Raw genomic sequence first — 10,332 nt, forward strand, 5'->3', positions numbered from 1 at the left:
GCCTTAGGACGACGGCTTCGATGAAAAAGTTGTCGCAGTTTCACCTGAAAGGCGAAGCATCAATTGCGATAGCAAATTTGTAGAGAGCTATACGGAGTAATGATATTAGCTTTATCAGCTGTATAAACTTGGACATGCAGCAGCACCGGCAACACGCAGAACTGTTGTCGACGCCGTCGGCGTTTTGCCCGCGTTCGCTCAAAATGCGTGCGGCGTTGGTGACTGTTGCCGGAGCCTCTGACATAAATAGGCACTTGGTGCCGCAGCTAAACGTCGCCTCCCTTCCCTCCCCCTCCCCCCTCCCCCACGGCCTCTCGCGCGTCGGAAGAAGGCGCGTTTGCTCTACATATATGGTGATTGTAAAGGAGGAAAAAGACGCCTACTTCTGCAGCCCTTAAGCGAGCACGGCGCAGAACGCGCGTTTGTTCTCCGCCGTGCGTTCACTCCCCGATAAGTGGTTCTTGAGGGAAAGGGAAAGGTTGGCGCTATCTTCTGCAGCCCTTGAGGGAGCACGGCTCAGCGCCAATGCGTTCACTCTCCATGAAAGCGCGCGCCCCTCGCGCCCTTTCACTCGCACATACAGCGTTCGGCGCGCGGCGACGATTTCATCTCCATTGACGTCATACGGAACCTCACGGCGACGGCGACGCCGACGGCAGAAATCTGCTTTTGAGTGTCCATATAATTGCTATCGCAATAAAATCGTGCTGCTTCGGCTGCTGTTCCCCACTGGAGAGCACCTGTTTCGGCGTATCGGGTAAGATAATCTGTGACGACGATTATCCATCTATTGCCGGCAGAAGACACTGGAAATGGACCTAAAAGGTCCATGCCAACTTGTGCTAACGGTGTTTGCGGTATCTGAACAGAATGCAGCAGTCCAGCAGGCTTGACGGGTGGGGTTTTGCGGCGCTGGCAATCCAGGCATGTCTGGACATAACGTTTCACGACCAGCGCAAGTCTCGGCCAGTAATACTTTAGCCTAATTCTGGATAATGTGCGGTAGTAGCCCAAGTGACCAGCGGACGGCTCGTTGTGACAGGCGTGGAGGACTTCATTCCGTAGAAATGCGAGAACGACAAGTAGGTAGCTGCTGCCACTGGGTGAAAAGTTCTTTTTGTAGAGAACATCGTGATGCAAGCAAAATGAAGGCAGCGCTCTGGCGAATAACCTCGGCACGCAGCTTGTTCTTCCCTCTAGGTAATCAATAAGAGGAATCAGTTCTGTGTCCTCGCGTTGCAGGCGTGAAACGGCGACAGCGTCTACCATGCCCAGAAAAGCCGCGTCGTCATCGTCGTGCAATGCAGTCTCAACAGGCGACCGAGATAGGCAGTCAGCGGCGGCGTGCCACTTCCCCGATTTGTAGAAAACAATGAAGTCGAACTCCTGGAGCCGAAGGCTACAGCGCCCTAGCCGACCAGCTGGATCGTTTAAATTAGTCAGCCAGCAAAGTGCATGGTGATCACTGACGACGGTGAAACAGCGACCATATATATAGTATGGGCGAAATTTCAGGATGGCCCAGACTACCGCGAGGCACTCTTTTTCTGTAGTGGAGTAGTTAGTCTCCGTTCTGGATAGGGTCGTGCTGGCGTAAGCAAGCACTCTTTCGGTGCCGTCCTGCCGCTGAAGAAGCACTGCGCCAAGGCCGACATTGCTAGCATCGGTAGGAAGACTCGTCGGGGCGTCTTCGTCAAAGTGTGCGAGCACAGGAGGCGTCTGCAGCCGCTGCCGTAGCTCGTGAAATGCCCGTTGCTGCTCTTCGCCCCACACGAAGGGGACATCTTCGCGGGTGAGATGTGTTAATGGACCCGCGATGCGCGAAAAGTCCGCAATAAACCGCCGGTAGTAGGCGCAAAGGCCCAGAAAACGTCGCACGGCCTTTTTATCAGATGGCGTCGGGAAATTAGCGACGGCAGCGATTTTATCAGGGTCAGGTCGAACCTTCATGACTAACCACGTGACCGAGGAATTGAAGTTCCTCAAAACCAAAATGGCACTTTTCCGGTTTCAAAGTTAGGCCTGCTGAGCGTATTGCCTCAAAGACCGTCTTCAGTCTCCGTAAGTGTTCGTCGAACGTGGCGGAGAAAACAATCACGTCGTCGAGGTACACTAGGCAGGTTTGCCATTTGAGGCCTGAGAGTACCGTGTCCATTAGTCGTTGAAACGTTGCTGGCGCAGAACCCAAACTGAAGGGAAGCACCTGAAATTCATAAAGTCCATCGGGTGTCACAGAAACGGTCTTTTCACGGTCTCTCTCATCAACTTCGATTTGCCACTAGCCGCTTTTCAAGTCCATCGACGAAAAGTAACGTGCGTTTCGTAGCCGGTCCAGTGAATCATCGATACGCGGTAGCGGATAAACGTCTTTCTTTGTGATCTGGTTGAGTTTTCGATAGTCGACGCAGAAGCGCAGACTACCGTCCTTCTTTTTCACCAATACGACAGGCGATGCCCACGGACTCTTAGATGGCCGAATAACTCCGTCCTCAAGCATCGTCTTCACTTGTTTTTGTATTGCCTTACGCTCTTTCGGTGCTACACGATAAGGATTCTGCCGGATGGGTCTTGCGTCGTCTTCGGTGATAATATGGTGCTTGGTGAGCGGCGTCTGGCTCATTCTTGACGTAGATGAGAAGCAGCTGTTAAACTCATTGATGAGCTCAAGAAGGCTGTTGCGTTCGATGGGCGATAAAGTTCGACTGACATCAACCACAGGTGCAGGCATAGGCGCGGTGGACGCCGCGCGCTGCACTGAGAGGCAGTCTTGTATTGGGGCAATTTCGTCAAAGTAAGCAACAGCAGTACCTTTAACAATCTGTCGACGTTCCCTGCTAAAATTCGTCAGCAGGAGTTCAGCATGTCCGTCGAGTACATTAATTACGGCCCTGGCGACGGAAACGCCCTGACTCTGTACTAGTGCGTTGATGTGTTCAGCGACGCCAGGCCCGGTGTGCAAGTTATCGCAGATGACAGGCACGAGGGAACAACTTCGCGGCGGAAGCGTGACGTCGTCGTCGGCGATACCTAAACGCGGTCGCTGGTCATCCGCGGGGTCGACGTCTTCGGAGCTCGTAGCAAATGTCACCATGCGGTCGCGGACATTAATAACTGCACCGTACTCCCTCAATAAATCCATTCCCAAAATAAGTTCTTTACAGCACTCAATGAGAATGACGAGGGTGGCAACGAAGGCTGAACCGGCGATTATGATTCTGGCTGTGCATTTTCCAATCGGCGTCATCAACTGGCCCCCGGCAGTTCTGATGTTGGGCCCGGTCCACGGCGTCTTCACTTTTCTTAGTCTGTCGGCTAGCTTTAGACTCATTATCGAAAAATGCAAACCAGTGTCCACGAGAGCGGCCACTTGGTGGCCGTCAATGCTAACGACAAGATCGGCGCTGACGGCGTCTGTTACATGTGGTGTGGTTGGAATCGTCGGAGTCGTAGAGTCGTCGATCGTCGGTGATGGGGATTCTTGGGAAGCTGGACGGTTTGCAACCTCACCCCCGGAGGTCGCTGCCTCTAGTTTCCCCGGCGCGGGCTAGGAGACCTGCCCTAGAGGCGTCAGGAAAATCGCGACGGGTTGGTTGGGTGTAACGAGGCGGTGATGGGGAACGCGATCGAGGCGTCGTTGAACCTTCCGGTCGAAAGTTTGAAGGATTGTCGTCGCATGTACGTGGAGCGTCAAACCGAATGTAACTATAGTTCGTGGGAAATCTGGGAAACCCAGCTGCGCGGTAGTGGCAAGCTGGATAAACACGCCCTGCTTCACCTCAATGAAAGCATAGCGGCCGGCGGTCAGCGGTGCGCCACAAATCGGTTTTTCGTAGCGGATAGCCGGCAGGGAATTCTCCGTAAGACCGCGGCGCACCGATCGGCTGTCGGCGATAGGGCATTGCTGGCGGCGGCTGTGACTGTCGAAGATAGGGCGTCGGGGATGGCGGCGGTGGCTGCGTCGGAGTGGTCGACGGTGTCAGCAGCATCGAAGTGGCGGGAGGTGGACGACAAAGAGCTTCCGCGTATGTGCATCGTCGCGGCGCCGCTTGCCAGTCGGGCGACGAAAAGGCCTGTCGAACTTCCTCCCAGACGACATCAGCGACAGAAGCCACCGCTGGTGCCATGGGAGCAATTCCGAGCTGCCGGATCTCCTCTCGCACAATCTCTCGGATAACTTCACGCAGAGATGTGCCGCCGCCCTCAGGTAGCAGTGAAGCATTTGTTGGCGAGTTCGCGCGATCGTATTGGCGGTACCGCTGCTGTAGTGCCCGTTCGATAGCGGTAGCCTCCTTGGTAAATTCGGCCACTGTCGTCGGTGGATTCCTCACGAGTCCGGCAAACAGCTGCTCCTTCACTCCCCGCAAGAGATAGCGCAACTTCTTTTCTTCGGCCATCTCAGGATCTGCTCTGTGGAAAAGGCGGGCCATATCTTCTGCAAACATGGCAACGCTCTCATTTGGCTTCTGAACACGAGATTCGAGAAGGCGCTGCGCATTGTCTTTTCTGTCGCTGCTAGTGAAAGTGTCTAGCAGCTGGGTGCGGAAGGCATCCCATGTGGTCAGGCTCCTCTCCCGGTTCACAAACCATGTCCGCGCACTGTCTCGAAGAGCAAAATAGACAAGACAGCTTTTTCCGGCAGCCCCATTCATTATGACTGGCGACATGCTCGAACTGGTCCAGCCAATCTTGGACATCTTCAATGGCGTCACCATGGAAACTTTCTGGGACCATAGAATGCTGTAGCGTCACCTGCGATGGAGTTGCAGTGGCCATGGCGGTAGTACTTAGACGCGGTCCGGCAGGATCCTGCAAGGGGTTGAACTCGGGCGTCAGGCCTAGCAGGCGGCGGCTGTACCGGTGAACAGGAGTTTCGACGAGCGAAGGCGATCCCGCGTTCGATGGATGGCTCCGCGAAGGGGTGCCAAGCATGAGACAATCCTACCCAGCACCTCCACCAGTGTCACGACCTCGCAGGAGACGTGGAAGCCGGCGTACAGCACGTATACAAGCACTTTATAATGATGATGATGATGACCTTTTCTTTGGCGCATACCCACTCACGGGGATCGGCCAAGAGTCGGGCAGATTTTATATACGTCCTAAGCGAATAAATTTAGCAAATGTCTAATTTTGGTAAATATAATAAAGCGAATAAATTCTAATACAAATCAGTGGACAATAAATATATAAAAAGTAGGCATACTAGTACAAGAAGGAATATGGTAATGATAAATGGATTAATATGATTAACAATGGAACCGGTTTGATTCAACAATGAATTTCTCTATGGCGATGCATACATTCCTGTGTGAGTGTCCAAGCACAGAAGCTCCGAACGACAGCAGTTCCGGAGAGTTCAATGGCAGGCCGAGCTGTCGCATTGAAATTTGCAATGTTCTTTTTCTTAGGGAGGAGAAACGCCGGCAGTCCAGTAAGTAATGGTCGATCGTTTCGAATTCGTTACAGAAATGGCACAAAGGGGAGATCGCCAGACCAGATCGGTGCATGTAGAAATTTAGGCGGGGGGCTCGACATCGCAGTCTTGTTAATGCCACTTCTGTTTGTCTGGATTTGCAAAAGTTCCTGCTCCAAGGGAATTGTAAGTGGTGCAGTTCGGTGGATGATGTTAGATCTGATTTTGATGTCATAAGGGTGTATCTTCTAAACCTGGCAGACGTTATGAAACCCGTCGTTGGAAGAAGGGAACACACAGGGCCTGTAATAGAAGCCTTTGCCAGGCTATCTGCCGCTTCATTCATAAATATGCCTTTGTGACCAGGTACCCATACTAATCGCAAATTCCGCAAATGACTTGGAACCAATGAGTGCAAATTTTTTACTATATGCGACTCGCCGGGAGCAGTAAGTGAGGTGCACAAGGATAGAGAGTCTGTTAATACTACCGCGGTTGTTGTGGGAGGCTGTAGCTTACGCAAAGCTAAGACAACAGCTAGGAATTCCGCTAGGAATATTGGAGTATAGTCGGGGAGTCGAACAGAAAAAGACCAATCTAATGCAGATGAAAAAATTCCAACCCCGGCCTTTTCCTCACTCTGCGAAGCATCTGTAGCTATAATTACGTTGTTTAGAGCTTGTCCAAGTGATCTTGGAGTAAGCCCTTAAGAATATGACAGGGAAGTTGCTTCGCATGGTTGGGGTATATGTTATCATAAGTAATAACCAATGAATTTTGGATACTGCTTACCGTGATTATATCATTTAATCGTACATTTAACGGACTTAATAACGATTCTGTTTTATTCACCTGTGGCGTGTGAAACCGAGGCCACGGGACTCCAAAAAAATAAAGCGGGTTGACCAATAAATATCGATTGGGATCTTCTTATTGGTGATTCATAGAGCCTCATGAATGTTTGAACAGTGAGTATTTTAAATCTCATTTCTAGGCAAGGAAGTCGTGATTCCTTGTAGAGCACGGCGTTTGCTACAAACTTTGGCAGCCCCAGACATAAACGAAGTGCTTCCCTTTCCAGCAAAAGTAGTGAACGTAGTTTATAAGCAGGGGAGCCAGAGAATAACACACAGCCGAACTCTAGTATTGGCCGGATAAACATGCGGTAAATCATTATAAGTGTGTCTCTGCGCATGCCCCATCGATTATTGCTAATCCTTTTCAATATCCCCATTGCACGGGAAGCTTTTGAGGTTATATTTTCAATATGTCGACGCCAGTTAAGGTTTCCATCATAAACAATTCCTAGGTATCTGACTTTTTCCACTTGTGGAATAATGGAATGGTGGTACGAAAGGGATATCGTAAATGGGTCTTGTACCGGAAAGACAAGAACAGCGCTCTTATTTACATTAAGAGACAAGTGAATACTATCCAGCCAAGCTTCCAACTTGCATAAGTATTCCTGTAAGTACTCGTACAGTGCCTGAATATCATTTGCCGAAGCAAAAAACGCTATATCATCAGCGTAAACGTACGTGCATATATTGTGATGACAAGGAATGGAGCTTAGCAAGATATTAAACAAAAGCGGAGATAACACTGAGCCTTGTGGAACCCCGCGTGTTTGTCTGAATTTTCCTGATGCAATTCCACTTTGCGCACAGTAAAACTCCCTGCCCTGCAAGAACTCAGCAGTCCACGTTACGAAGTAATCAGGTAATCTAATTTCCTGCATCCTTTCTGTTAAAATAGGGTATTCCACACTATCGTATGCTTTTGAAATGTCTAATGTAACTAGAGCTGCACATTGGTTGTGGTAGCGAGCCAATTGAATTCTGCTTTCTAGGTCGACGTGTGCGCACCAGATTGACATCCCTGGCCTAAATCCAATTTGACAGGGGCTCAATAATTCTCTTGTTGTCACAAATTCAATCATGCGGGTGTATAATAACCTTTCTATTAATTTGACAAATTTGATGTTAGAGAGATCGGCCGAATATTGTCTAGTACATACCCTTTGTTTTGGTCTTTAAGCAGTGGAATCACCTTCGCGATTCTCCACACAGGAGGGATCAAAGCATATTGTATTGAGTGATTTACAGTATCTAACAGAACGTTAGGAGCGATGTCAAATAGAAGTTTAAGCATCTTAGTAGTGAGTCCATCAGGACCTGGGGCTGCAGCTGGTAAACATGAAACAGCCTCCGACAATTCCGACAAAGAAATCTCTTCGAAATCTTCAAATGTGCCCTGTCCTTGAGGAGAGGAGGGAAAACAGGTCGAGAATCGGACCTCCAAACCTCTCGCAATTACCTCTAGAGATTCTACTTTATCACTCTTGGTTAAAACTATTGACTCCAAGTTCAAGGGACGCGGAATAAATTTTTGTCATCTTAAAACCGAAACAGTGCACGCTTATTATTTGACTTTGAAAGAAATTCAAAATGACGAACATTGTAATCATCTTTGCCTTAGATACCGTTCTTTTAAACGTTCCGGCCATAAATTTATAGTTATTCCAGTTTCTCGGAGACTGGTTCTGCATGAGTTGTTTTCACGCAGCTTTCCGTCACTTGCAATCCTGCGAGCAGTCGTCATTCCACCAACGCGTAGAAGTACTGTTCTTGCTAACTTTTAACTGGAATTCTGGTCTTTTGCGCGAAGTCTCTAAGATTGAGCAAATATCCTCAGCGTTCAATGCATGATTTTCAATTGTTGATTTGAAAGTGGTCTGCAAACATTTCTTAAATCTATTGTAATCCACAAATGAGTGTATTCGAGCCTCCACGGCGGACTGCGAACCTATGACTTCAAACTTAATTGGAACGTGATCACTATTTGTCCCAACATTCACTGTTTCCCATGCTGATATGGAAAGACCTGGACCCGAAAATGTAAGATCCAGCACAGCTCTAAACTGTCCGCGAAGAAAAGTAACTGATCCCGAATTTTGACATAGAAAATTATTACTTGTTGCCCAGTCCCACAGATGCTTACCACACTGGTCTGATCTGACTCCCCAGGATATATGATGCGAGTTGAAGTCTCCAGCCAATACAATTTCTTTACCGCATTTTGCCAGAACTAAGTCTAGTGGGCGTGTATCCTAAACACCCGAAGGAAAATATACATTAGCCAGCGAGAAACTTTATATAAGCAGCAAACGCAACGTCGTCTCTGTTTTTCTGCCCGCGCGCTACTTCAGCGTCGTTTCCATGGCCGGGCACATACCCGCGGCGACGATATAGCATGTGGCAATATGTTAAGTTAGGCAATGCTATTCTTTTTGAAAGCAAACAACAGTGACCTCCTATAAAATAGGAGAGCGTTTCAATAGCCTTCTCACACAACGCTGCGAGTCACCGCCCGATGCTTGCGTTGGCGGTTACCTAAATTGGACATCAGGAGATTGGAAGGAAGACAGAAACAGAATAGTTTTACGTTATAGGGTCCCAGCCATCGGCCCGCCTAGACTTTGTACCCAGCGCAGATAGCTTTCTCGATCGGGGCCGCGTGGCCGCGCTCAGCCGCGTCATACGTAGCCGCCACGGGAGTAAAGCGTCCCCCACTTTCCCTGCGGCCTTGTGCGCGATGGAAGGCGGAGCGCTTTTTGCCCGCCTTCCTCCCTTGCGCACGCGAGACTGAGCAACCATTCTCTGCTCACCCTCTCACCCTTTCACTTTACCCACATCATACGACGCGCGGCCACGATGTTATCGCACTTGGACATTATACGAAACATCACGTCGACGATGACGGCGGAAATGTGCCTGGAGTGTCCATATATTTGCAGTCGCAATAAAATTATGTGGATCCGAGTCAGTGTGGGAGCAGAGTAAGCGAAGCTTTCTCTGCTGTTTGCTTTGACTGACGATAGTACGCGGTGATCTTAACAGTGAATTTTTAATTTCTTCAGCATTTATTGCAATGCGAGAGTGGTGAATTGATGTTAAACGTTACCCTGCGTTCACCTGTTTGTCCATGTAATACACACAATACACAGCGAGGCGTGCTTGCTTGAGGCATTGTTGTGCGCCTTTTTTCATAACCTTCGAGGTTAAGCCACCAGGCTTCTCAGATAAATCTGGCACGCTTCCATTCGCACCGGCAACATACGGCATCCGGCTGCGATATTATCGCACTCGGACTTCACACGGAACATCGCGGCGACAGCGAAGGTGACGCAGATGACGTCGGCGTAAACGCGCCTGGAGTGTGCATAATTGCGTTCACAATAATAATAAAAAAAAAAAAAGTTGTGTACGGGAAATACCGCTGCCATAAACTAGAAGCTTGTTTTCCCACAGTACGACCAAGTTTGTGGAGAAACAAACCGATTGTATGTTTTCTTCGTATTTCCAAGCGATTTGGTGCGACAGCATTTAAAAGCCCAGAATCAGGTTAGTCATGTCGAACGACTGTCAGACCAGTGTTTTGTTGCGCTACGAGGACATTGTAAGAGTCACCTTACGAGAGGAAATATTCCCGACCAGGCGGGGCTCCGAGAAGTATTGTCAAGCGATTACCTATTTGCGCAGCTAAGCAATCGTGTGGCTCACAGCAGGCCCTACAACAATTGACCCGGTGTAGTTCAGCGGTTGCGGCTCCACTTTCTCAGACCTTCACAACCTTACCTTCGCGTATAACGTGCGAGATTTGCGTACACTTAACAGGCACGCATGATTTTAGTTATACTTACGAACTGAAAAAAGAAATCACGCAGAAACTCCTCTGGGAGTTGCCTAAGTATGCACAAGCATTGTGCCGTTTTTTAATCGCCACGCAGCCCGGTGTCATTATCAATGTTATGAAATTTGATTCGACCAGCATAAACCCTATTAACCCTTAATGGTCGTTATCAACCTTATCGAACACGATCCAACCCTTATCAACTATTATCGGTTCTTATCAACCTG

The sequence above is a fragment of the Dermacentor silvarum genome, chromosome 3, assembly GCF_013339745.2.
Source record: "Dermacentor silvarum isolate Dsil-2018 chromosome 3, BIME_Dsil_1.4, whole genome shotgun sequence".
NCBI classification, from domain to species: Eukaryota; Metazoa; Arthropoda; class Arachnida; order Ixodida; family Ixodidae; genus Dermacentor; species Dermacentor silvarum.